The following is a 24227-nucleotide window of genomic DNA, read 5'->3' on the forward strand; positions in this document are numbered from 1 at the left end:
TTTTGTCAAAGGCCATTGTCCAACCCAGACAGATTTATTAGTTAGCCATTTTAAAGGTAAGGCTGTTGGTACTTCTGAGAGTTCAACAGCAGTTCTGCTATGTTTATGTACAGCCTGAACAGTTGGTGACTTTTTTATAGCATGTTATGATATTATTCCTAGAAACATACATTGGTCTGTATTCCCTTTCTGAGACTGTAGAAACTTTAATCTGGGTATTGCACTGTTGTAACAGATCTCTGCCCCAAAGATTCACTGCTACATTTGCTACATATGGCTTCAGCCTTCCTCTCTGTCCTTCTGGTCCTATGCATTCAACCCATCTTGAACTATTTTATTTGAGATAGGGTTCCAATCCCTAGAAATTGGACATCTACCTCTTGAAGAGGCCAATTCAGATGCCATGATTTTGGTGTAATTATAGTCACACTCGCACCCATGTCTACCAGGCTCTCCAGAACGATGCCATTAATTCAAATTCTAAGTTTTGGTCTTTTTTCATTTATGGAAGTCTGCCAAAATATTCATTTTATTATGTTCTTTGGAACTTTTGATTCGTCTATCAGAGCTGTTCTATCATCCAGTGCAGTGTCGCTCTTTAAATTAGACACTGGATTATTTAGTTGTCCTGGAGAGAAATTTCCTCCACAGTGGCTGGAAATGTTTGGACCACATTTGATTTGGGGACCTGCAAGAGGGCCCTTGAGGCATTTCCTAATGGTAAATGGTTGCCTTGTATACCTATTATTGATCTGAGCTCACCAGTCCAATGTCAGCCTTTACCCCATCTTCTATATAATCCAGAAGTTTGGAGTCTCCCATTTGGGTAATTTCTAGAAGGAGTATTACTTCTAGGAGCACCCCCATGTACAGTTTTTACTTATATGACCTGGTGTACCACATTTAAAGCATTTGGTACCCCAGGGCCTTCTTCCACCTCTGGGAATTGCCTCTTCTATTCAAGCCTCATTACTATAGATAAGAGACTCAATACCATTAGTATATTGAATCCATTCTTCCACAGGAGCAAATCTGACCTTTAATGGCATAAGTATTCTTTGCATTCTGTACTAGTATTGTTAAATGCCAAAGACTCAGTTAATATTTGTCTTAATTAATTATCTGGCACAGCTTTCGTTATAGCTATGGTCAGTCTTTGTAAAAAAAAAAAATAAGTGAAAGGTTCTTGTGGTCCCTGGAATATCTTTGTGTATATCTCAGTTGGTTTTTCTGGTTATGGAATTTTTCCCAAGCATTTACAGCTACTGAACAGCATAGGAATATTGTATATTCATCATAACTGACTCGCACATTCCTATCAGCAAAATGTCCCTCACCAAGAATTTCATCTTGGGAAATCTCAAAACCTCTGATCTTACCCTGCTGTACCAGGTTCCTAGCCTCCTCTCTCAGCCCCCTTTTCCATTATAACTGCTGGCTATATTCTAGAACAGCTGAAATTCACTGATTCTAGTCATCTTGTATAATTCTATTTGAGGTAGACCACGAATTTAACATCTGTCTTACAAATGTTGAGTATATACCATATATGACTACCGCTTCCTTCATATGTTTAAAAATCTCTCATTGGAATATGTTGTAATCTATATTCTACATATGGCTCAGGGTGTCTGTCATCTGCTGGCCTCTCATGGATGATGACAGGATAAGCCATTGTATGAGAGCCATCTGGAGACATTACGATCTGTATGGTCTTACCCTTCTGCTTATTAGGTCTCTTGCCATTTTTACTGAGAGTTTCTTCCAGGTCTTGCAAATGAACCCCTAGGGTCTGTCCCAGGGAGTGAACCCCTTCTCTTGCAAGGGATTCCAGATTTTTCTTGGAATCATGCAACCTTTTATGTTCTTCTAAAACACATGATTCTATAGACCTTATTTTTTATCAGTTAATGATAATTTTTCTTCCTTCTAAAGTTGTCTGAGTATTGACAACTTCACCTTGGAGAGTTATTGTTCTATTCATTAAGTATTCATATTTATTATCAATAAAATCAAATCTGGCTATACATTTATGTTTAATGGACTGAAGTTCTTATAATAAGTTAGCAGATTCCAAACTAAGGAGCCTGTTTTGTAAATCTTTATTACTAATTTGTAAATCCTAGATGGCAGATTCCAGAGAAAGAATCTTTTTTTTTTATGGTGAAAAAGTATATTTAGAATTAGCCAGCTGGACTCAGTTTAGATGATCCCAATTTTGTTGGCAACATCCAGAGCATCATAGTCAGGAGCCCACCAAACATACACCTTCTTCTCTCCATCAGGCCTTATGAGGGTGTTGACTTTGGCCACATCAATGTCATAGAGTTTCTTCACAGCCTGTTTGATCTGGTGCTTGTTGGCCTTGACATCCACAATGAGCACAAGTGTGTTGTTGTCTTCTATCTTCTTCATGGCTGACTCAGTGGTCAGGGGGAATTTGCTGATAACATAGTGGTCAAGCTTGTTTCTCCTGGGCGTGCTCTTTCAAGGATATTTGGGCTGCTGCTGGAACGTGAGTGATGTGTGGATCTTCTTCTTTTTGTGGCTGTGGATGCCTTTCAGCACTGCCTTCTTGGCTTTCAAGGCCTTCACTTTGGCTTTGGCTTTGGGAGGGGCAGGAGCTTCCTTCTTCCCTTTTGACGCCATCATGGTGAAAAGCAAGAATCTTTTTATGTAAGCCTTCATTGCTACCTTGTAAAACTTGTATCAGTCCCAATAATGACTCATCTTTGTTATTAAACCACTATTTGAATGCTGTGTGAATTATTATGGTAAATGCCAAAATGGTACATGCCAGATATGCCCTAGGAAGGTCAAATATTTCCAGGAAAATGTCATTCATCATACAGGCAAAAAAGTTTTTAAATTCTTGGGAAGTAATATTTTTGGCCATAAGAAATATTCAAAACTTGTTAATCATTTTCAAGGTGTAAAATTATCACTTTTACCTAAAATGAAACACTGGCTTGCTTGTCTTACCATCCTTGTGATTTTTGGGGGGGATGTACTAGCACTTTTTGGCCAGCAGGTGTTGCTGGTGTAGCGCTAAAGCAGGTCTCACTGAAGACTTTGGCTAGTGGCAGCTACAGGTGGGGGAGGAGTGTCCTGTGTGCATGCATGGAGGAGGAGCAGCAGCAGCATTGAGGCAGCAGCAGATCTTCCTGAGTCTCCCTGGAGCTTTAGGACCCAGCTAGCTCAATCAGCAGAGCATGAGACTCTTAATCTCAGAGTTATGGGGTACCAGATAATGTGGGGATTTAACAAGGCAACTCCACATAGTTAAAAGGAGGTTTATTTTGGGTAACTTACAGCCAGTAGAAGGATTGGTGACAGGAACCAGGAGAGGTGAGGTGCACCTGAGCGGTTGGCTATATGGAACTCAGCAGGCAAGTGCATGTGCCCAAGATCCAGGAAGGAGGAAGGAAGGGAAGGAGGAGTACTGGGTGGTTATGGGCTGAATGGGTCCCCAGGAGGGGCAGGAAGTGCTTGGTCCCCGGGAGGGGTAGGAATTTTAAAAGAGACAGGGAAGAAAAGAGACAGGGAAGTGTGGGAAGTGTGGAAAGCATGCCACAGCAGCCACGGAGGAGGCTGAGGGTGGAGGCCACCCAGGTGTTTGGAGTTTGCACACATGAGGACCAGATAATTCCAGGATTTAACAAGGCAACTCCACGTAGTTAAAAGGAGGTTTATTTTGGGGTAACTTACAGCCAGTGAAGGGGTTGGTTATAGGATCCAGGAGAGGTGAGGTGCAGTCCAGTGGGGTTCTCTGGAGAACTCTCACTCAGTCTGCCATCCAGCATCCAGGATCATGAGGAACCAAGAGGGCTGTCCCGGATGGATCTTGAGTCTTAAGGGCTCCCATCTCAGCCACGCCCCAGGGGCAGGTCATAGGTAGGCCTGACAGTTACTGGAAGCCTCACTGAGGTGGTGCTTCAAGGTTAAACCTGGAACAGCTAGCTACCCACTACACTGGGGAGAGGAAAGAAACTTCCCATAAGGGTTAGCCAGGACAGGAGCAGACCTGCCCCCACACAGAGTGTCTTCCTAAACCTTCTCCTGAAGACAGTGGAGCTCATGGCCACCCAACCTCTCACTACCAGACCCCATCCTTTCTAGGACACACATGTCACCTCCTCTTCCATGCTCAGGACATGAAGCTACTTCTGAGACAAGTGATCCTACATGTCTGTCCGTGGGGCAGAGGCCATGATGGTGACAGGTATATAGGACATTGCTCAAGTCCGATGTGACTCCAATGGTCCCTTAGCATACTGCAGAGCACCTCTGTCCCTTCCTATTGGAGTAAATCCTACTTGAGAGAGTGTTAGACACTGGGAAAACCAGGCGACCAGCTGTGTCACAAAAGGGAACAAGGGCTTCTTGGGGACCCTAGGGCCTCTCTCTGTGATGACAATTCTGCTGCAGGATACAAAAATATGAAGCAGCAATTCAGCTTATTATGACAAAGCTCTGCCTGGAAGAAGCCAAGGACCTTTCCAGAAGTCAAGCTGAGGCTTAAGAAGTTTTGGTGATATTTGGTTTTTGAATATTAACCATTTCTTGCTACAAATTTCTCATGTGCTGTTGTAGCTTTTCCATCATTTATTGGGCACCATTTCCCTTCTACTAAAGGAATATTTAGATAACCTTCTGTGCTGACAACTATGCACAGCCAGAACCCCAATTCAAGCCTCCCTGTAATTATCATCATTGGCAGCATTTGGCCAGGACCATCCCCAGATGGATGAAAGTATCTTATCAGAGATACCTCTGTACTCTCTGAGAACAGACTTAAACATCCAGACTATCTGAGAAAGCCTGGCAAATGTGCTAATTAAGCTGTTTAACTTTCTCCCTTTCCAAAGTCTTATCTAGTTTTAGATCTACCTTTAACTACTAACTCAGAACTAAAGGGTTTCTACTTATAGGTACATCAAGCTGAATCAGGCTGCCCAGCCACTGAGTACACCCCCCTGCCCTGTCAGAAACCACAGTAGCCAAGATAGCTTGGATAGATAAGGGGCCAAAGGAAAATAAGGCAGTTTTATTTTCACTCATCACTGATAGACTCCTGACACTTTAACTAATCACTTCTAAGAATATAGTTGAGCACATAAAATCCTTTTTGCTCAGATATTAACTGAATTTAGCCCTCAGTTGATTCTATTCCCCATTAGTCACTTCCCTTTTGGGTTGCAGATGGTGGCTAGCAATTACTGCTCCTTGTTGTAGATCCTATTGCTCCTCCTTTTGACCCCAAGGGAATTCAAGCCTGGTGACCTTACATTAACCAGAGCATTACTATTGCATGGGTATATAACTGTAAATCTCAGAGACTTGGGAGAAGTAGACAGAGAAGAGAAAAAAGAATGGAAGACCTAGATGGGTAAGAACTGGAGGGGAATGAACTGAGATGGGAAGAACTAGATTGAAGTACTAGAAGAGAGTACTAGAGGAACAAGATGGAAGATAAGGAAGAGCCAGATGGGGAAGAACAAAATGAGGAAGAACAAGATGAGGAAGAAGGAGATGGGAGAGGAGCTAAGATGGGAAAGAACTAGATGGATGAGAACCTAGATGGGACAGAACTAAGATGAGAGAATAAAGGTGTGTGCCACCACTGCCTGGCCTCTAGAGGCTAGTTCCACACTCTGATCTCCAGGCAAGCTTTATTTGTTAGAGCACAAACAAAACATTTCCCCCTTTTTGTCTAAAATAAAAAGAATGTCATAACTAATATAAGAAAAGCAATATACAATAAGTACAATAAATATATAAAATATATACAGGCAATAATTACATCAAAGATGTATAGTCCATTAACAATTGACAAATTCAGAGAAAATACTCCATATCTCTCCTATCTTGGTGAGTCCAAAAGTTGTACATAATTCACTTTCTATTCTAAATTGCATTACCAAAATTATCTTTTAATGTCTCTCAACCTTATACATTTACACTTCTTTTGTGAGTTTATTTTCTGTATTTGTTAACAAGGAAAACTATATAACTATAAAGTCTTCAACTCCATCAGAAACCTGAGGAGGAAATAATATTAACTGAGTAAGCAGGAAGTGCAAGCAAGCAACTTCCAAAAAATGTGAGAAATGACAGAAACAGCTGGCTGCCTGGACAGTCACCCAAGGTTCCTCTACAACATTGGGGCATACATCTCTGACCTACAGGCCTCGCATATCTGACAGACTTTTCTCAGAAGCAGAATTTTCTGAAGGGCTATCCTACCTTGTCTTAGCAAAGTCTGGCAGTTCTTTCTTTTGTGTCCTGCTTTCCAATTTTTTTTATTAAGGAATATTTTATTCATTTTAGATACCAACCACAGATTCTCCTGTCTTCCCTTCTCCCACCCCTCCAGCTTTCCCCCCCAAACCACCCACCATTTCCTCCTTCAACAAAGTAAGGCCTCCCATGGGGGAGTCAGGAGAGCCTGGTCCATTCAATAGAGGCAAGTTCAAGCCCCTCCCCCTGTATTAAGGCTGTGCAAGGTGTCCCACCACAGGTAGTGGGCTCCAAAAAGCCAGCTCATGTATCAGGGATGAATTCCTATCTCACTGCCAGGGGCCCCCTCACTGCTTGTCCAATTTGGATACTATATTGTTAGCAGTTCAGGTAAGAGCAGTTTCTTGCCCAGTGGCTAACTTTTGCCACAAAGAAATTAAACTCCATATGGAGTTTGTTTGATGTCCATCATCTTCTCTGAAGTAGATTGGTGCTGCCAGGAGCAGAGATGTCTCATTGTCATAAAAAAAAAGAACCTATGCTATTAAATCATCTTAAATGTCATATTATATAGATCTCTGAAGTGTTAGAAAACAACTGTCTATCTAAAATGTATCTCTGATTAACCTTGAAAACATACCTACTATGACTACAAGTTTAATTGTAATAGATGCCTAACTACTGACCTGCATTTCTTTATATTCTAATTAGTTGGTAATAATAACTTTCAAGGACTAGCAATTTGCATTACATTGTTAAATGAGACATATAGGTACAATACCTTGAACAAGATTAGAATGTATGTACAGTACATTCTAACAAAAATAATCTCAAATTTGCCTCAATATACAAAGATCCATATCAATGTAAAATATTTAAAACAAGTAGTTGCTTTTTTAAAAGTAAATTCAATAATCTACCCTTATATCTGATCATTTCTATATCCCTTTTTTCTTTTTCTTTTTTTCAAAACAAGAACCCTGAATCTAATCTCCGTTCTTCAGCTTTTTTTTTAACCATTACCAACAACAACCTGTAAACAACTACCCTAAATAATGACAAATATCCATAACCCATGAAATGACCAAACCACCCACCCCTCCTCTTGGGAATGTGGGCATCATGTTCTTAAAATTACTTCTGCTGTCTGAGGGTGATGGCAACTTTGGGGGATCCTGAAAAGAAAAATTTGGTTGTCAAGTCCTGGGAGAGCTAGCTGTATCATTTGTTGTCCAGTCTCTGCTTAATAGGAAAGTGCAGGGCTTGTCTCAAGTCCCAGCTAGAGTAGTCTGTGAGGCTGGATCATCTCAGCTAGCCATTTCAAAATTGTCCTGAGCAGTTTGTAGTCCAAAGCCAATCTCTGGGTGGTGTTTGTCAGCTTAGTGGTATTATCATAGTCCTGGTGGAATCATTGTTGTGGGACCCCATCATCCTTTTGGAGACTTCAAAGGTCACTATTAGGCATGGGCATGGTTCACTGCTGAAAACTTAAACATTTTAAATGTCACATTCGGCAGATCTCAAAGGAGTTAAAGGATCAATATTTGTTATGTCCATCCAGAGTACAAAAAATAATTCCTAGTTACCTGATAGAGACTCAAACCTGAAATCATGTATAGAAAGCTAGATAAAGCTTTTGTCTAGAATGAGTTAGTACTCTATACAACCATTAATATCATGGCAAAAAGTTTAAAATATATATTAATCTTATACATTTTGAGATAGTACTCATATCTTATGAAAAAGTTTTAAAGAGTCAAAATAAAACCAAAGGATTATGAAATTAGTGGCAATAAAATAGCTCCTAAATTTTGTTTTTTCTTCTGTCACATATCAGGTGGCTCTTCTGACTTGAGACAGAGATTTTAGATTTTACTTTAACCAGCATGCTTAGGTTTAGAGAAGGAGAGAGCCACACTCCAATTCCCAAGACAGCTTTAATTTTTAATTGGACTGGGACTACAAAAAGACCATTTGCATTACATATCTGTAGAGAACAGCAGAAACAAACATTTGGAAAGATTTACAAAATTTTATCCTGTTGGAGATGTGACATACCAATAAGCCAACTTACTCTTTTACTTGGGACAATTTTCTCTGGGTGATTCATCCTTTTTCTTCATATCTTATTTGTCCAGTGTTCTTCAGATTCCTTAGCCTTCATTCTCCTGAAAAGACAAAAACAAAACCCTTCTTCAACCCTAATTTTGGTGAGGTTCTCTTTTGGCAAGTTATATTTGATTAAACAAAAAGCATTTGTTAGTCTTGAAGTTAGTTTAAATTGAGCGGCCATGCTGTTTGATGAACTATCATCACTTCTAATTAAGAGGTCTCTCTTGTTCAAATCGAACCTTTATCTATTTTGATGGTATCCATATCTTTTCTTCTCCTGAGGAAACAAAAGCAAAACCTTTTCCCCAACGTAATACATATCCTGGTTTCCATTCTGAGGTCAGCACATCTTTAAAGTATACAGGCTGATTTGATTCTGTAGTTTTTTTCCATTATCCAATGTCTCTCTGCAGCTGTTGTTCTTTTCTCATTAGCACTGAGAAAAGTCAAAGTTAATAAAGCATTATGCAATCTATTTCTGGATGTCTTTTTTTACCCCTTTCTGTTTATTTAGCACATCCTTTGATTTTTCTATAACTGTTTGCCCTGCAGGATTGTGTGGTATACCTGTAATATGCATTATATTATAATAAGCAAAAAATTGTTTCATTTTACCAGAGACATATACTGGAGCATTGTCAGTCTTAATTTGTACAGGTATTCCCATGATGGCCATAACTTTTAGCAAATGTGTGATTACAAAATCAGCCTTTTCAGAACTCAAAGCAGTTGCCCATTGAAATCCTGAATAGGTATCAATGGTGTGGTGTTCATATTTTAATTTTACAAGTTCTATAAAATGAAACACATCCATCTGCCATATTTCATTCCTTTGAATACCCTTTGGATTACTTCCTGCAGGTAGTGGAGTTTGGTTGTATAAAGTACAAGTAGGACATTTCCTTATAATCTCCTTGGCTTGTTGCCAAGTGATGGAAAACAATTTTTCAAACCCTTGCTATTGACATGATTTTTTTAATGAAATTCTGAGGCCTCCATCACATTTCCTATCAAAGGTTGATCAATTTCTTCATTACCTTGTGCTAGAGGGCCTGGCAGACACATGTGTGTTTGGATGTCTGTTATATCTAAGGGATGTTTCCTATTCCTGATTATTTCTTGTAACTGAATAAATAATAAAGTTAATTCTGAATCACCAGGGATAAATTCAACAATTTCAATGTGTAAGACAGCTCTTTCTGCATACTAAGAGTCTGTAACTATGTTAAGAGGCTCTGTAAAGTCCATTAATAACATCAGAATAGCATATAATTTTGACTTTTAGACAGAATCATAAAGGCTTTGAGCCACTTTACTTAAATTTCCTGATTTATAACTTGCCTTTCCTGATTTGTTTGCATGAGTATAAAATGTAGGAGCTTCAGATAGGGGTGTTCCCTGTACAATGCAAGGAAGGATCTAGTTAGTTCTTTTTATGAATAGAATTCTCCAGCTTTTGGGATATTTGTTAATCTCTTCCAAAAATTACTGCAAGCTCTTTGCCAAGGTTTACTTTATGCTTGTAATTTGTCAATTTCATCATTAGTAAAAGGTACTGCAATTTCTGCTGGATCTATTCCTGCTAATTGATAAAGTTTCAATTTTCCCTTTAGAATCAACTCAGAGACCTTTTCCACATAGGTTTTTAATTTTTTACTCTGTTTATGTGGTAAAAAAAAAGGTCCATTCTAAGATAATATCTTCCCTCTGTATTAATATTCCTATAGGAAAATGCTTAGAGGGTAAAATAACCAGAATGTATTCAAGATCTGGATCCAAACAATCCACATGTGCATCGTGTAATACTTTTCCAACAAAGCCAATTCTTTCAGCTTTAGCTGATAATTCTCTTGTACTATTTAAGTCCTTGTCACCTTTGAACACTTTGAAAAAATTACTCAGTTCATGAGTTTTAACCACAGTAGGGGGTCATAGATTCGAAATGTCTCCTAGTAAACTTTGAAAGTCATTAAAAGTCTGCAACCGATCTCTCCTGATTTGCACCTTTTGGGATCTAATTTCTTGTAGACCTCCTTTATATCCTAAATAATTAATAGAATCTCCTTTTTGTATTTTATCAGAAGCAATTTGTAATCCCAAACATGGCAAAATTATCTTTACTTCTTCAAACATTTTTCCTAATGTATCTACATTTAAATTAGCTAGTAAAATGTCATCCATGTAATGGTAAACTATAGATTGAGAAAACTGCTTATGTATCATTTACAACAGCTGTCATACAAAATATTGGCACAGGGTGGGACTATTTAACATTCCCTGTGGGAGAACCTTCTATTTATATCTCTTAACAGGCTGAGAATTATTTTAAGTAGGCACTGTGAAGGCAAACTTTTCTGTCTTTTTTTTTGTAAAGGTATAGATTGAAGAAACAATCTTTTAAATCAATAACTATAAGAGGTCATTATTTAGGTAACAGAGAAGGCAAGGGAATTCCAGACCTTATGGGGCCCATTGGCTGAATAACCTTATTAACAGTTTTTAGATCTGTTACCATTCTCCATTTTCCAGATTTCTTTTTAATAACAAATGCAGGAGAATTCCAAGGGCTGGTTGATTCTTCAATATGCTGAGCATTTAGCTGCTCCTATACCAGCTGTTCTAAGGCCTGCAGTTTCTTTGTTGTTAAAAGCCATTGCTCAACCCATACAGGTTCATCTGTCAACCATCTTAAAGGTAGGGATGTTGATGCCTTTGAAAGATCAGCAATTGTTGTGCCTTGTTCTTGTACAATCTGAATGGTTGGTGACTGTTCTTTATAATATCTTTTCTAATAGTTTTCTAATAGTTTTCCTAGAAACATACATTAATTTATGGTTTGTTTCTAAGATTGGAGGAATGTTAATCTGAGTATTCTATTGCTGTAACAAATCATATCTCCATAAATTCATTGCTATGTTAGCCACATTTGGCTTTAATTTTCCTCTCTGTCCTGGCCATATTCATTCAACCCATATCATGCTCTGTTTTACCTGAGATAAAGTTTCAATCCCTAAAAACTGAATATTTACCTCCTGAAGAGGCCAACTTGGATGCCAAGATTCTTGTTACATCTGAATCTGTGTTTACAAGACCTTCAATGAGGATGTTATTTATTTGTATTTTTAACTTTGGTCTTCATTCATTTACAGAAGTTTGCCAAAATTCTCACTTTATGGTTTCTCCTGAATTTTTCATTCTCTCTTCTATAGCTGTTCTATCATCCAGAGCAGTATGGTTTCTTACAATAGGCATTAGGTTCTTTAATTGCTCTGGGAATGAGTTTCCTCTATGATGACAGGAAATGACTGAACCAGATTTGACATGGGTGCCTGCAAGAGGCCCTTCAAGGCATTTTCTGATCGCAAAGGGTTACCTTGACTGTCCTTTGTTGATCTATATTCATTAGTCCAATGTATGTCTTTGTCACATCTTCTGCATACTCCGGAAGGGAGGGGCATTCTGTTGGGATTATTCTTAGAAAAAACATTGTTTTGAAGAATGTCCTGTTTATAATCCCTTTTTAGCTGACTTTTTTTAACCACAACTGAAACACCTGACATTTCAATTTTTCTTCAAATCTCTGGAAATCACCTCTCCTATCCAAGTCTCATCAGGGTTATGAGATTTAATATTGACTGTATCTCGGATTTATTCCTCCAAGGGTGCTGATCTTGCCTTTAATGGCCTAATTACCCTTTTGCATTGTGCATTAGCATTTTCAAAAGTTAGAGATTCAATTATTATTTGTCTGAATTGGTATAATTCTATTTACTACTGAAGTCAATCTTTGTAAGAAATAAGTGAAGGTTTCTTTTGGATCTTTCATAACTTTAGTAAATGATTCAATTTTCTTTCCTACTTCTTCAATTCTGTCCCAAGCATTCAAGGCTGCTGCACAGTATAAAGCCAGGGTGTGATCATCATATAGAGATGCCTTTCTACATTAACATAATGTTCCTCTCAAAGAAGTTGATCTTGGGAGATTTCCATACATCTAGCTCTACTTCATTGTTTAATGTTCTTAGCCTCATCTTTCCACTAGATCATCCATTGTAATTGAGGACCAGCCTCCAAGACTACTGTAACCAAATTTCTCCAGTCTTGAGAGACAATTCTATTACAAGTTTACCATGAGTTTAATATCGGCTTCACAAAAGGTGAATGCATGCCATATGAGACTATCACTTCCTTGAATGTCCTTACATCTAACATTTTCACAGAAGTCCATTCAACTCTGACACAGACTTGAGGATGTCTATCATTTGGAGTTTTCTGTAAAGTTACTAGATAAATTAAGGTTGGCTGTTTGGAAACCTTAGGCTGCTACTCTGAAACTTTTTGGTACAATATTGACATTGGTTCTCCTTTAAATTCCTCTATCTGGGTCTGAATAATTCTATGATCTGTTTTAATAAGTTTTTCTAAAACTTTTATCTTGGCACTCATATTAACCAATTTTTAAATAATAAAACAAAAATGATCAAACATAATATTTATAATTGACATTACATAAATCCCATCTGAATTAATTATCTTCTCATTTAATCGCCCCATTTTTGTTTCCAATTTTTTTAATGTGGGGAAGAATCTCTCTCTTTTAACTAATTCCTTCTTTTAAGAATTCTCAATTTTCTCACTAAATCCGCTGCTGCTGCTGCTGCTGCTGCTGCTGATTCAGATGATGGTGAAGATATGAGGCTGACTGCTTTACATGAACAGTAGAACCCTGAGTGGAATTTCAAGGCAGCTACCTAGTTTGGCAGCAGCTAGAGGAGGGGGTCCAGGGAAAACCCACAACCCACTGGGAGAGGGAACTCAGTGTCTGGAAAATATCAGCAGAGTAGTGACTCCAGCTACATGTAGCTCTGGCCTGTGCCAGTAGTTGTAAAGCCACAGGCAAGAGGATTTTTTTGTGAATTCATGCTCTGAAAGTTGGATGCCAGATGTACCTCGAATCTAATTGGTCTTAATAAAAACCCAGAGCCAGATATTGGGGTAAATACTGAAAGATCAGTAAGACAAAGGAGCCAGCCACTAGAGACTTCTTACCTCAGGTGGAAGCGGGGAAGATCCTGTCTCTATAAATCCTAAAACTGAATGGAAGCTAAGCTCCTATCTCCTCCTTCCTTATATTCTTCTCTCCGCCCAGCCATATCACCTCCTGTCTCCATCTCCCTAGTGCTGGAATTAAAGGCAAGAGATCCCAAGGGCTGGGATCAAAGGTGTGTGCCACCACTGCCTGCCTCTGTTTCTCTTTTAGACTGGACCAATCTTATGTAGCCCAGGGTGGCCTTGAACTCACAGAGATCTGTCTACCTCTGCCTAGCAAGTGCTGGGATTAAAAGTGTGCACCACCACTGCCTGGCCTCTGTGGCTAACTAGTGATTTACCTCCTTACTCTGATCTTCAGGCAAACTTTGTTAGATAACAAACAAAATATCACCACATCTCAGAGATTGTTGTCCTTCTAGCAGCTGATGAATAAATATTTTAATTATAATTAGGCTGAGTCTATGGTCTTTTCCCAGGGGCCACACATTCCAGAACAGTGTAGGACACTTAGGAGACAAACTGCAAAGGTCAGAACCCCACTTGTGGTGATATATTGTGTACCCCAATAAAGTTACCTGAGGACCAGAAGACAAAGGCAGCCACTATATTAAACATACAGGTCAGGCAGTGGTAGCACATGCCTTTAATCTTACCACTTGGAAGGGAAAGATCCCTATGGATCTCTGTGAGTTCAAGGCCACACTGGGTTACGTGATAGAAACAGAGCCAGGCAGTGGAGACACACGCCTTTAATCCCAGGAAGTAATGTGAACACAGAAATAGGACACAGAAAAGTATATAAGGCACGAGGAAACAGGAACTCTCTCTCTTTAGAATGAGGATTTCATAGAGGTAAGAACATGGCTGGTTTGGTCTGCTTCTCTGATCCTTCAGCTTTCACCCTGATATCTGGCTTTGGGTTTTCTATCAATAAGACCATTTAGCAATTCGTGTTACACCCACCAGAATCTACGCTAGTGAGAGGAGGACCTGTGGAAGAGTAACTCAAAAGGGAGACTATCTTCAGCCCAGACCCTTGGAGTTCCCCCACCAACATGGCCCTCAGAAAGATCCTGTGGGACTCAGGCAGGGTCTGGCTGATGAGACCCAGTATTTCATTAGAGAGGTGGCTGCTTGGAAGGAAGGCCTTGCTCCAGATCTCAGTCTCAGACTCAACTCTCGGTGACCATAGAGTGTTTGTCTCCAGGGCTAGAATTTTTGAGAATTTGAAAACCTAACACACCAGGAATTACCAACACTCAGAAGCTTGCAGGGTTTGTTTTGCTTTGCTTTCATTTTATGTTATGATTCCAAAATATATTATTGTGAGTGGATGAATGTACTTTGCTTTAAAATTTAAAAGTCAGAATAAAACTAATTTAGAGTGAGCAAAGGACTTGGATATTCTTGCCCTGAACAAGATATACAAAAAGCTAATAAACACATCGGAAAGGGGGATCAATATCATCAGTCTTCCTGGAACTGCAGATCAAAATGACAGTGAGTCTTATCTCAGCTATTTTGGTCTCCAACAAAAATCTACCTAGATCTTCAAAGGCGGCTGCTCACTGGGACCTTCCTGGAAAACTAGAGCTCAGCTCCATTCCAGCATTTGGAGCTTGGCTACCATCCTTGTAGCTGCCCAGACATGAGCTGCAGGTCTCCTCATGAACAACAGGGGGCGACAATAAACCCCATAATCAACAGGGAAAACTCCCTAAGGTGTGAACCTGCCTTGCAGCCTTGTTTCCACCCAGTTCCAACAGACCTGGAGCTCCCTCACATAATCATTTCCTGTGTCACTGAGACCTCACTCTGCAAGGAGACCATGTGAAGTCCCCTCCCTCCTCTCATCATCCATGAGGAAAGACAGGGAGATCACAGGGCAATCACCAAGGAGAGCAAAGGCAACCCAGAAGGTCAGGGAGGTCATGGGCAGACCTGAATCACATTCATCCAGCACAGGGAACTGAGGGTGGAGGGGTCTCCCTGGTGCCTTCCATAAGAAGCTGGAGCACAGGGTCCTCTTCCTAGGACACACAGGTCACCTCATCCTGCACACCAGGACATGAACCCCTGAGAAAACATGTACCCATGGATCAGACACCTGACTGGTGGCACCAGTGATGATGGATCTGTGCCCTCCCCAGTTATCACTCAGTGCCTAGAGAAGACTGCCACTCCCTGCTGGGAATAAATCCCACCTTCCCTGAGCACTGAGATCACAGGGCAGACTGGGCTCTGCTAGGTTTTGGGGTCTCAAGGAAATACACTCTTGGCTATAGGAAGTTCAGGGACAAGGCCCTGGGGTGAGCTACTGTTCTCTCGGGACATGGGACACTTCTCATCAAAGTATGTTCTAGAATACTGAACCAGAAAGGAATAGAAAGATGGGAGGCAGCACTCACAGAAGAACAGACCAATGTGCATATACAGACTCCACCCCCAGTCCATCTGACTCCAGGAAGTGCCCTCCTCTGGGAGGAGGCTGAGGTCTGGGAATAAAATCAGAGCAGACACCAGAGGAGCCCAGCTTGGCAGCATCCTGAGAGACAAACCTCCTCTCCAGAGGAAAAGCCTAGCCCACAGCAGAGACTATGGAGGTCACCTCAGCCCCTCTCCACAAAGCACAGGTCTTCTGGAGGGGACTTCTGCTCACAGGTGAGGAGACATTCCTCAGGAGTAGAGAGTTGGGGAGCTCAGAGACTGGATGGGTCTTCTGGGAGAGGGAAAGAGCCTGAGAAGTGACATCTGGCTTCTGCTTGAAGCCTGAGACCATCAGGAAGCTCAGAGTGGATGGGAATTGGGAAGTGGGGAAGAAAAACTCAGTTGTTCACCATTTGTAGATTTATCAATACTGGCCACTGTATCCAGAAGACTAAAGTTTGCGACTCCATCAGGGTGACGCTCTGAGTAAAACTCAAAGTGGGCAAGTAAACAACAGCCTCATTACATAGGACCCTGAGAAATCTGCAAATAAACCTCAGGATCTGGGACACTCATTTGCTCACAGGTACCTGAGCCTGTTCAAGGTAGAGAAGTTTAAACCAAAATCAAACTAGTCCTCCTCACAAAGCCCTGCTACTATTGGACAGGAAGATAGAGCAGCAAGGACATCTAGAAGGTGGGCCCAGGGGTTGACAAGCACTTCAGAGGAAACAAAGCAGGGAAAGGTCAGAAAATGAAGGCACAGAGTCTTTAGAGGAGGAGGTCAGACAAGACATGCTACACTCACCAAAGATTCTGAGTGTGAGCAAGGATCTGAGGAGAGCGAGAGGTGGGCTGTGTAGACACCAAGAAAACAATTTCATACAATGGAAAGATTCAGGGGTACTGATGAATGGGGTGATGCTGCTGACCTTCCCCCAACAGGACACACACACACACACACACACACACACACACACACACACACACACCAAGACTGAGAGTTGAACACACTCAAGTTTCCAATTTCTACCAAATGCAAAGGTATTGATAATTTTTCTTTCTTCCCTCTTAGCCTCTCCCACCACTGCCCAAGTCACCGTTGAAACAGTTCCACCCCCACGTTGCTGAAGGGAAGAATGTTCTACTTGTCCACAATCTGCCAGTGACAGTCCTTTTGTTTTACTGATACAAGGGAGAATCTGCAGCATTTATGATGTCCAATAATACAAATGAAGCAGGGCCTGCTTACAGCGGCAGAGAGATGATATACCCCAGTGGATCCTTGTTCTTCCAGAACGCCACTCAGAAAGATGCAGGAGCTAAAGTAATATACATGTTGTCAGAAAACTGTGACATAAGAGTTGCATTTGTGCAGTTCCATGTACACCATAAGTAATTGTATCCTCTTGGTGGTGGGTGCAGTTAATCCTCCTTCTTTACATATATGGTTGTCAGTCCTGGATGACTCTGTGTTATGATCCCCACATTGTGGTTCAAACATTTAGTAAAGGACACACAGTGGAGAAAACGGCAATAAATCAGGATGCCTCACTTGAATCCACCCTCAGAGAAGAGGTGGTGAGGTAACTGAGCTCAGGCATGCTAGACTCTGCCCAGGGTCTTAGATGCTCATCATGAACTTGTCCTTGAGAAAGATGCTTCAGGACTCAGGCAGGTCCTGGCTGAGGAAACCATGAGAGTCTCACAGAGAGATGAGCATCTGGAAGCTTTGCTCCAGATCTCCGTACCAGATTGGACCAGGAATCCTTGAAAACTTGTAGACTGGGTTTGAATTTGACCTCCTGTTGGAACTGAGAGGGGAAAATAATAGATTGTTGGCTGGGAGCCTGCTGATGGTCAGCCTAAGAGAGCCATGTCTGGGGTAGTTCACCTGGGCATCTCCTCCTTAGACTCAATGTGTTCAGCACAGGTGGAGAGGTACCAAATCAATCAGGCAGCTCTTCTGATGTTCTTCTGAAACCTCTCTGTAGATGTAACCAACCGTCTTATTAAATAAGAAACACAGAACCAATGCAAAGAAGAAAGCCAAGAGGTCAGAGCTAAGAGCTAAAACCTTACCCTTCCTCCTGCGGTGGTCCTACCTCTCCGAAAGAGAGCTACTTCCTGTGTTAAAGTCTTTATATAGTCTTTCTGTTCTGCCTTCTCATTGGTTGTAAACCCAAACACATGACTGCCTCGTCACTGCCTGTCTGTAGAGACTTCCAGGTCTTCTATGGTTGGTATTGAGATTAAAGGCGTGTGTCTCCAATGCTGGCTGTATCATTTTACACACAGAGATCTACCTAGCTCTGTCTACCAAGTGCTGGGATTAAAGGCGTGCACCACCACTGCCATGCTCTTGCTATGACTCTAATAGCTCTGACTCCCGGGCAACTTTATTTATTAACATACAATTAAAGTCACATTTCAGTACAAATAAAATACCTCTCAGGAATTCAAGAGCCCTAAAGAGATACAAGATAAAGGGTGGAAATGGCAGCTCCTTGTCCTCCTTTGGTCCAGCTTGGGGATTTTCCCCTGCAGGGAAAGGCAACAGACACTAGGCATGTGGCAGTGGCACAGGTCTTTAAACCCAGCACTCGGGAGGCAGAGCCAGGCGGATCTCTGTGAGTTCAAGGCCAGCCTGGTCTACAGAGCAAGATCCAGGACAGGCACCAAAACTACACAGAAAAACCCTGTTTCAAAAAACAAAAAACAAACAAACAATCCAAAAAAACAACCAAAAGAAAAATTGCAACAGACATTGCTTGGTGGAAGGTCAGGTCATTGTTCACATTTCAGGTTAACTTGTAGGCATGGCAATGATCATTTACCATGTGTCCTATTATAAGAAAACTGAGACAGGAAACAGAGTCACCAAGTAAGGGTCACATAGGTCATGGGTGGCACAAGCTATCAGTCCAGAGGCACATCTCCAGCCTCCCCACCATGGAGACTTACTAGGTGACCTTCAGTCCTCTAGATCATTTTGTAGACTCAGATTCTTTGAGGGCTCCCTGATTTGTGTCAATCAACATCAAACACCTGACAAGAATGGCCAACCTGTGGCCAAGCCCAACCTGAATGCCAATGTTATCCTGATCTGTGTGAGATCTCTGACAGGCTGTCAGGTGTCTCAGGGAAGCTTAATAAGAAAACTAATCATAACTTATCTATAGGACAGCCCTGAACAACAGAGGCTTGGAGGGTACAGGTCTACACTCAGCAGTGGAGGTCAGTGCAGCTGGAGGGACTCAAACCTTGTGTGTCAAGGCAGGCAATGGGTCGGTGAGTACCAGGAGATAAAATGAGGTCTCTGATTCCAAGTCTTGAGTTTGTCCATCACCAAGCACTGCAGCTCAGTTCACTCATGAGAAAGTCCTTGCTTCTTCCATGCACAGCACAGGAGGCCCCATTATCTCTGAGCACTCAGTTACTCTATGGACCTAGACATGTAATTTGCTTCTTGTCTGATTTTTTTAAGGATCTGGGTTGTTGGAGAGTTAAGAGACTATCTCTGGTTGAAAGAGGCCTTTGCAAGAATCAGAGGTACTATACAGGGCAAGCTTCTCTCTGTGGTTAGCACAGCAATGATACCCAAGCCCAACATCACAAACAACAATATCAATCCCATGGAGGGTGAGGACTCAGTAGCATTAATGTGTGAGCCTAAGACTCAGAATACAGCCTACCTGTGGAGGATAAATGGCCAAAGCCTCTCAGAAGAGGACAGGCTGAAGCTGTCTGAGGACAATAGGATTCTCACTTTACTCAGTGTTGTGAGGACTGACACAGGACCCTATGAATGTGAACCTGGAACTCAGTGAGTGCCTCCCCAAGTGATCCATTCTCTCTGAACATTACCTGTAAGTATTTTCTGTTTCATCCTGGCCCCAACTGCCTAAATACAGAGGGTTAGATCTACCACACTCAGTCCCAGTCCCCTTGGTTCATGACACAGACCTACCATACAGATACCTAGGCTGCCAGGGCATCCTATCCCAGCCCAAGCATATGCGGACAGGCCCAGCATTGAGCTTGAATGGGTTGCAGGGACTTCTGCCTAGAGAGACTCAGAGTGATGGAGACAGGGGAAAAGTCAGACTCAGTCTCAGTGCACACATGAGTGTGCAGAGGGGATGTTTGTGTGTTGTGCTCAAGATGGACCAGGGCTTGTGCATGCTGAATGAGTACTCTTCTGCTAATCTACACCCCAGCTCTGGGTAGGACCTGCTCAACTAAGGTTAAAGCACAGCTCAAGAGATACTATGTCCTTCTACAGACCAGGATTTTCCCTTCCCTTGGCTGACATCACATGTGACTTTGTTCTGTTTGCTCCAGATGATCTAGGTGCTCCTATCATATCCCCCTCAAATATTCATTTCCATTTAAGGACAAACGTTAACCTTTCCTGCCACACAGATGCTAACCCACCTGCACAGTACTTTTGGTTTGTCAATGGAGAGCTCCAGTCATCCTCCCAAGAGCTTTTTATTCTCAACATCAAAACTAATGATAGCTGCTGTGGATATCGCTCTGTATAAATAAAATGCTGATTGGCCAGTAGCCAGGCACGAAGTATAGGCAGGACAAGCAGAGAAGAGAATTCTGGGAACAGGAAGGCTGAGTCAGAGAGACGCTGCCAGCTGCCACCATGACAAGTGAGATGTAAGGTACCAGTAAGCCACGAGCCACGTGGCAACTTATAGATTAATAGAAATAGGTTAATTTAAGATAAAAGAAGTAGATAACAAGAAGCCTGCCATGGCCATACAGTTTATAAGTAACATAAGCATCTGAGTGATTATTTTATACGTGGGTTGTGGGAGTGACTATTTTATACATGGGTTGTGGGACTGCGGGAGCTTGGTGGGACCTGGAGAGAAGTTCTCCAGCTACAAATGGTGCCCAATGGGTTGGCAAGAGTTTCCACCTAAAACCTGAGAAAAAAAGATTCTAAAATGGAGCTAAAAACAGTTCCTAGTTGTCTCTCTCAAGTTAGTGGCAGCCTGCGTGTTTAAGCTACTATGGCAGGTTCCTGGCATGCACGCTCGACCTGCAGTATGGCGGGAATGAGGCCTCTGCAAGTGGCACATTAAGCTGCGTGGTGGATTTAGCCTTTGCTAGTACAAAACAAAAAAAAGAGGTTTCTGAGCTACATGCTGCTTTGATAGAAGCATAGACCCACTATTTCTGAGAGTTGATGGCTCCCAGAGCTGACGGAAAATGCACCACCACCATGTTGGGAAGCTGAAGTGGGCGGAGCCAGCAGCCACAGCGCCGTTTCAGTCTTAGAATGCTGCAGTTTAAAGCAATAGGTTCAAGGTAATATAAAAAATAAGCCACGTAAAGATGGCTATCACACAGAGAATCTGGATGATGTTCTCTTTGATATTTGCAACTGAAGAAAAACATTTGATTGTAAAAGTTGTTGAGTTATGCCAAAATGTATATTTTAAAGGTACCTTGAATTCAAAATTTGGATATAAGGATATGTTGCTTTGGAAAGGAGTCTCTGCTTTTGTTTCCACAGAAAGCCAGATTAAGATACATCAGGTTTGACCAGCCAAGACCCCTGAAAGGTCTCCGATGACACCAAGGTCCAGATGATCCAACATGCAGAACCATTTCAAGGCAACTGGCTCAGATGATACACCCTCACGAACTACTCCATAATCCTAAAATTTTCTTTGTGTCCCCATAAGATATAGCACCCCCCTCCAGCTGGAAGTAGTAAGAGAAGCTACGCCTAAATTCCCAAATATACCAAGCTGGCTTTGGAGATGGAATTGGCTAACTCCTTCTCCAAACCCAGACATATTGCTATAAATAAATAAATAAATAAATAAATAAATAAATAAATAAATAAAAAGTTTAAGAGATTCTTGTGTCCCAAATCAGAAGAGCCATCTGGTGTGGGACAGAGAAAAACCAGTATTTTTATTTAAAGCAGGTTGATTATAAATACAATGTCTTTCTAAAGAAAAAAGGGGATAGTATAGATATGATAGGATAAAAGGATAGATTAATGAACCTACTTTTTTTTTTCTTTTTTTTTTTTTTTTTTTTGGTTTTTCGAGACAGGGTTTCTCTGTGTAGCTTTGTGCCTTTTCCTGGAACTCACTTGGTAGCCCAGGCTGGCCTCGAACTCACAGAGATCCGCCTGGCTCTGCCTCCTGAGTGCTGGGATTAAAGGCATGTGCCACCACCGCCCGGCTGAACCTACTTTTAAAGAGCAACTTGTTTAAAATGTTTTACATTGCTATGGATTTTAGTTGATACAAATTTAAAGTTAATTTTGTTATACTGTGTGTATATTTCTACTCTCGTTTAAGGTATTATGTTTATGTAATTCATTTAGATTGTAATGGATAATTAAGAAATACAGATAATTAGTCTTCTATGATAGTCAAATTTGTAGCATGTTAGTTAAGTTTTCTAGGCATACATAGATATATTTCAGATAGACAGGTAATCTTCAAACACTTCAAAGACCTACAGAATATGGCATTTAAAATATTTTTTAAAATTTAGACTTTCTGGACAGTGAGACATGTCTGCTCCTGGCAGCACTGATTTACTTCAGACAGGAGGATGGGCATCAAAGACACTCCGTATGACACTCACCGAAGACACTCACCTTGGCAAAAATAGCCATTTGGGCAAGAAACTGTTCTTGCCTGGACTGCTTGAAAAAAAATGTATCGACTGGACATGCAGGACCCATAGGAAGGTGACCACTGAACTTTGCTTGGCGAAATGGTCCTTCAGGTTCCTGCTTTGCAGAGGAAACTGCCAGACATTCTATGAGACACAGAGAGAAGTGACTGAGAGACTTTAGCCCTGTGGGCTGAAGACAGATGCCCCAACTTTACAAGAGAACTTTGGATGACTGTCCAGGCTGCCAGCTGTCTCTGTCTACCCTGCAAGACTCCCGAAAGTTGCTTGCATCCTTCTCCTATTTCTCAGGTAGTATTATATCCTTCTGAGGTCTTTGATGTAGTTGAACACTAGAGATAGTTATAATTTTCCTTAGTTATGATAAAAGATAAGTTAGATATGAAACCTTAGACTCACAAATATAGGATAGATAGGAAATCTTCTTTAATATTGTAATTCTTGCTTGATAATTGTTTTGTTATATGTAATTTTACTATGTGAAAATTAAAACCTTCCTTTTTGAAAAAAAAGAAAAGGGGAAGTGCTGTGGATATCGCTCTGTATAAATAAAATGCTGATTGGCCAGTAGCCCGGCACGAAGTATAGGCGGGACAAGCAGAGAAGAGAATTCTGGGAACAGGAAGGCTGAGAGAGAGATGCTGCCAGCCGCCACCATGACAAGCGAGATGTAAGGTACCAGTAAGCCACGAGCCACGTGGCAACTTATAGATTAATAGAAATGGGTTAATTTAAGATAGAAGAACTGGATAACAAGAAGCCTGCCATGGCCGTACAGTTTATAAGCATCTGAGTGATTATTTTATACATGGGTTGTGGGACTGCAGGGGCTTGGTGGGACCTGGAGAGAAGCTCTCCAGCTACAGATAGCGGATCCTATACCTGCCTCGTCTATAACTTTTTCCCTGGAGTCCATAGGACCACAGTCAAGATCATTACAGTCCTTAGTAAGTGGATCTCTGAACTATCAGTTACAGGTTTGGAGTGGAGTCTTTTTGGCTTCCTGGGAAGTGGCAGAAGCATTTAATTTCCAGCCCATGTCTATGGGAACAAGCAAAACTCAATTGTCCCAGAGCTTCCTGTTCCATCCCTATGTCTAATCATCTCCTGCTTCTCTGGATTCTCCTGGCTGATAGGGATGGAGCTTGGAATGTGAGCAGGAGGTTCTCTCAGCCTTGGAAAGCCTCAAGTTGTATTAGGGATACTTAAAGTCAAGATTTCTTTCTGTGACTCACACAAGCCTTCCTGTCCCCTCCATTTTCTTTTTATGACCTCCACGACCTACAAGGAACACCCAGGGCTTCCAACTGTGCTCACATGATTTTCTCCAAATTGGGGGAGAGAATTCCCCACAGATGGGGACCAGCAGTCCAGAGCTCTGCTCCCAGCTTGCTCTGCTCCTGTCTCACAGGTGGCTGGCTCAGCTCTGACTCTGTAGGATGGGAAGAGTGGGTGGAGAAAGTGCCTGGGAGCCATGTTCTGAGTCAGGGTGAACCATGTCACTGACAGTTGATAATGTTCTTTTGCTTACTCTTCTCAAGGTCCAAAAAACAAATGTCAGCTGAGTGTGGTGGCACACACCTTTGATTCCAGCACTGAGGAGGGAGAAGCAGGTAGATAGTGTGAGTTTGAGGCCAGCCTGGTCTACATAGCAAGTTCCAAGGGAGCTAGCACTGTACAGTGAGATCCTCTCTGGGAAAAAAAAAATGAGTACT

The 24227-nt window shown here is 41.5% G+C and overlaps 2 pseudogenes; one reads left to right on the forward strand and one right to left on the reverse strand.

The window, feature by feature from the left end:
• Positions 1–2202: 2202 nt before the first annotated feature.
• LOC131924950 (large ribosomal subunit protein uL23-like) lies at positions 2203–2649 on the reverse strand (annotated as a pseudogene).
• A 13190-nt stretch (positions 2650–15839) lies between these two features.
• On the forward strand, positions 15840–23706 carry LOC131924923 (carcinoembryonic antigen-related cell adhesion molecule 1-like; annotated as a pseudogene).
• The last annotated feature ends 521 nt before the right edge of the window (positions 23707–24227 follow it).

Source organism: Peromyscus eremicus, chromosome 1 (genome assembly GCF_949786415.1).
Source record: "Peromyscus eremicus chromosome 1, PerEre_H2_v1, whole genome shotgun sequence".
NCBI lineage: Eukaryota > Metazoa > Chordata > Mammalia > Rodentia > Cricetidae > Peromyscus > Peromyscus eremicus.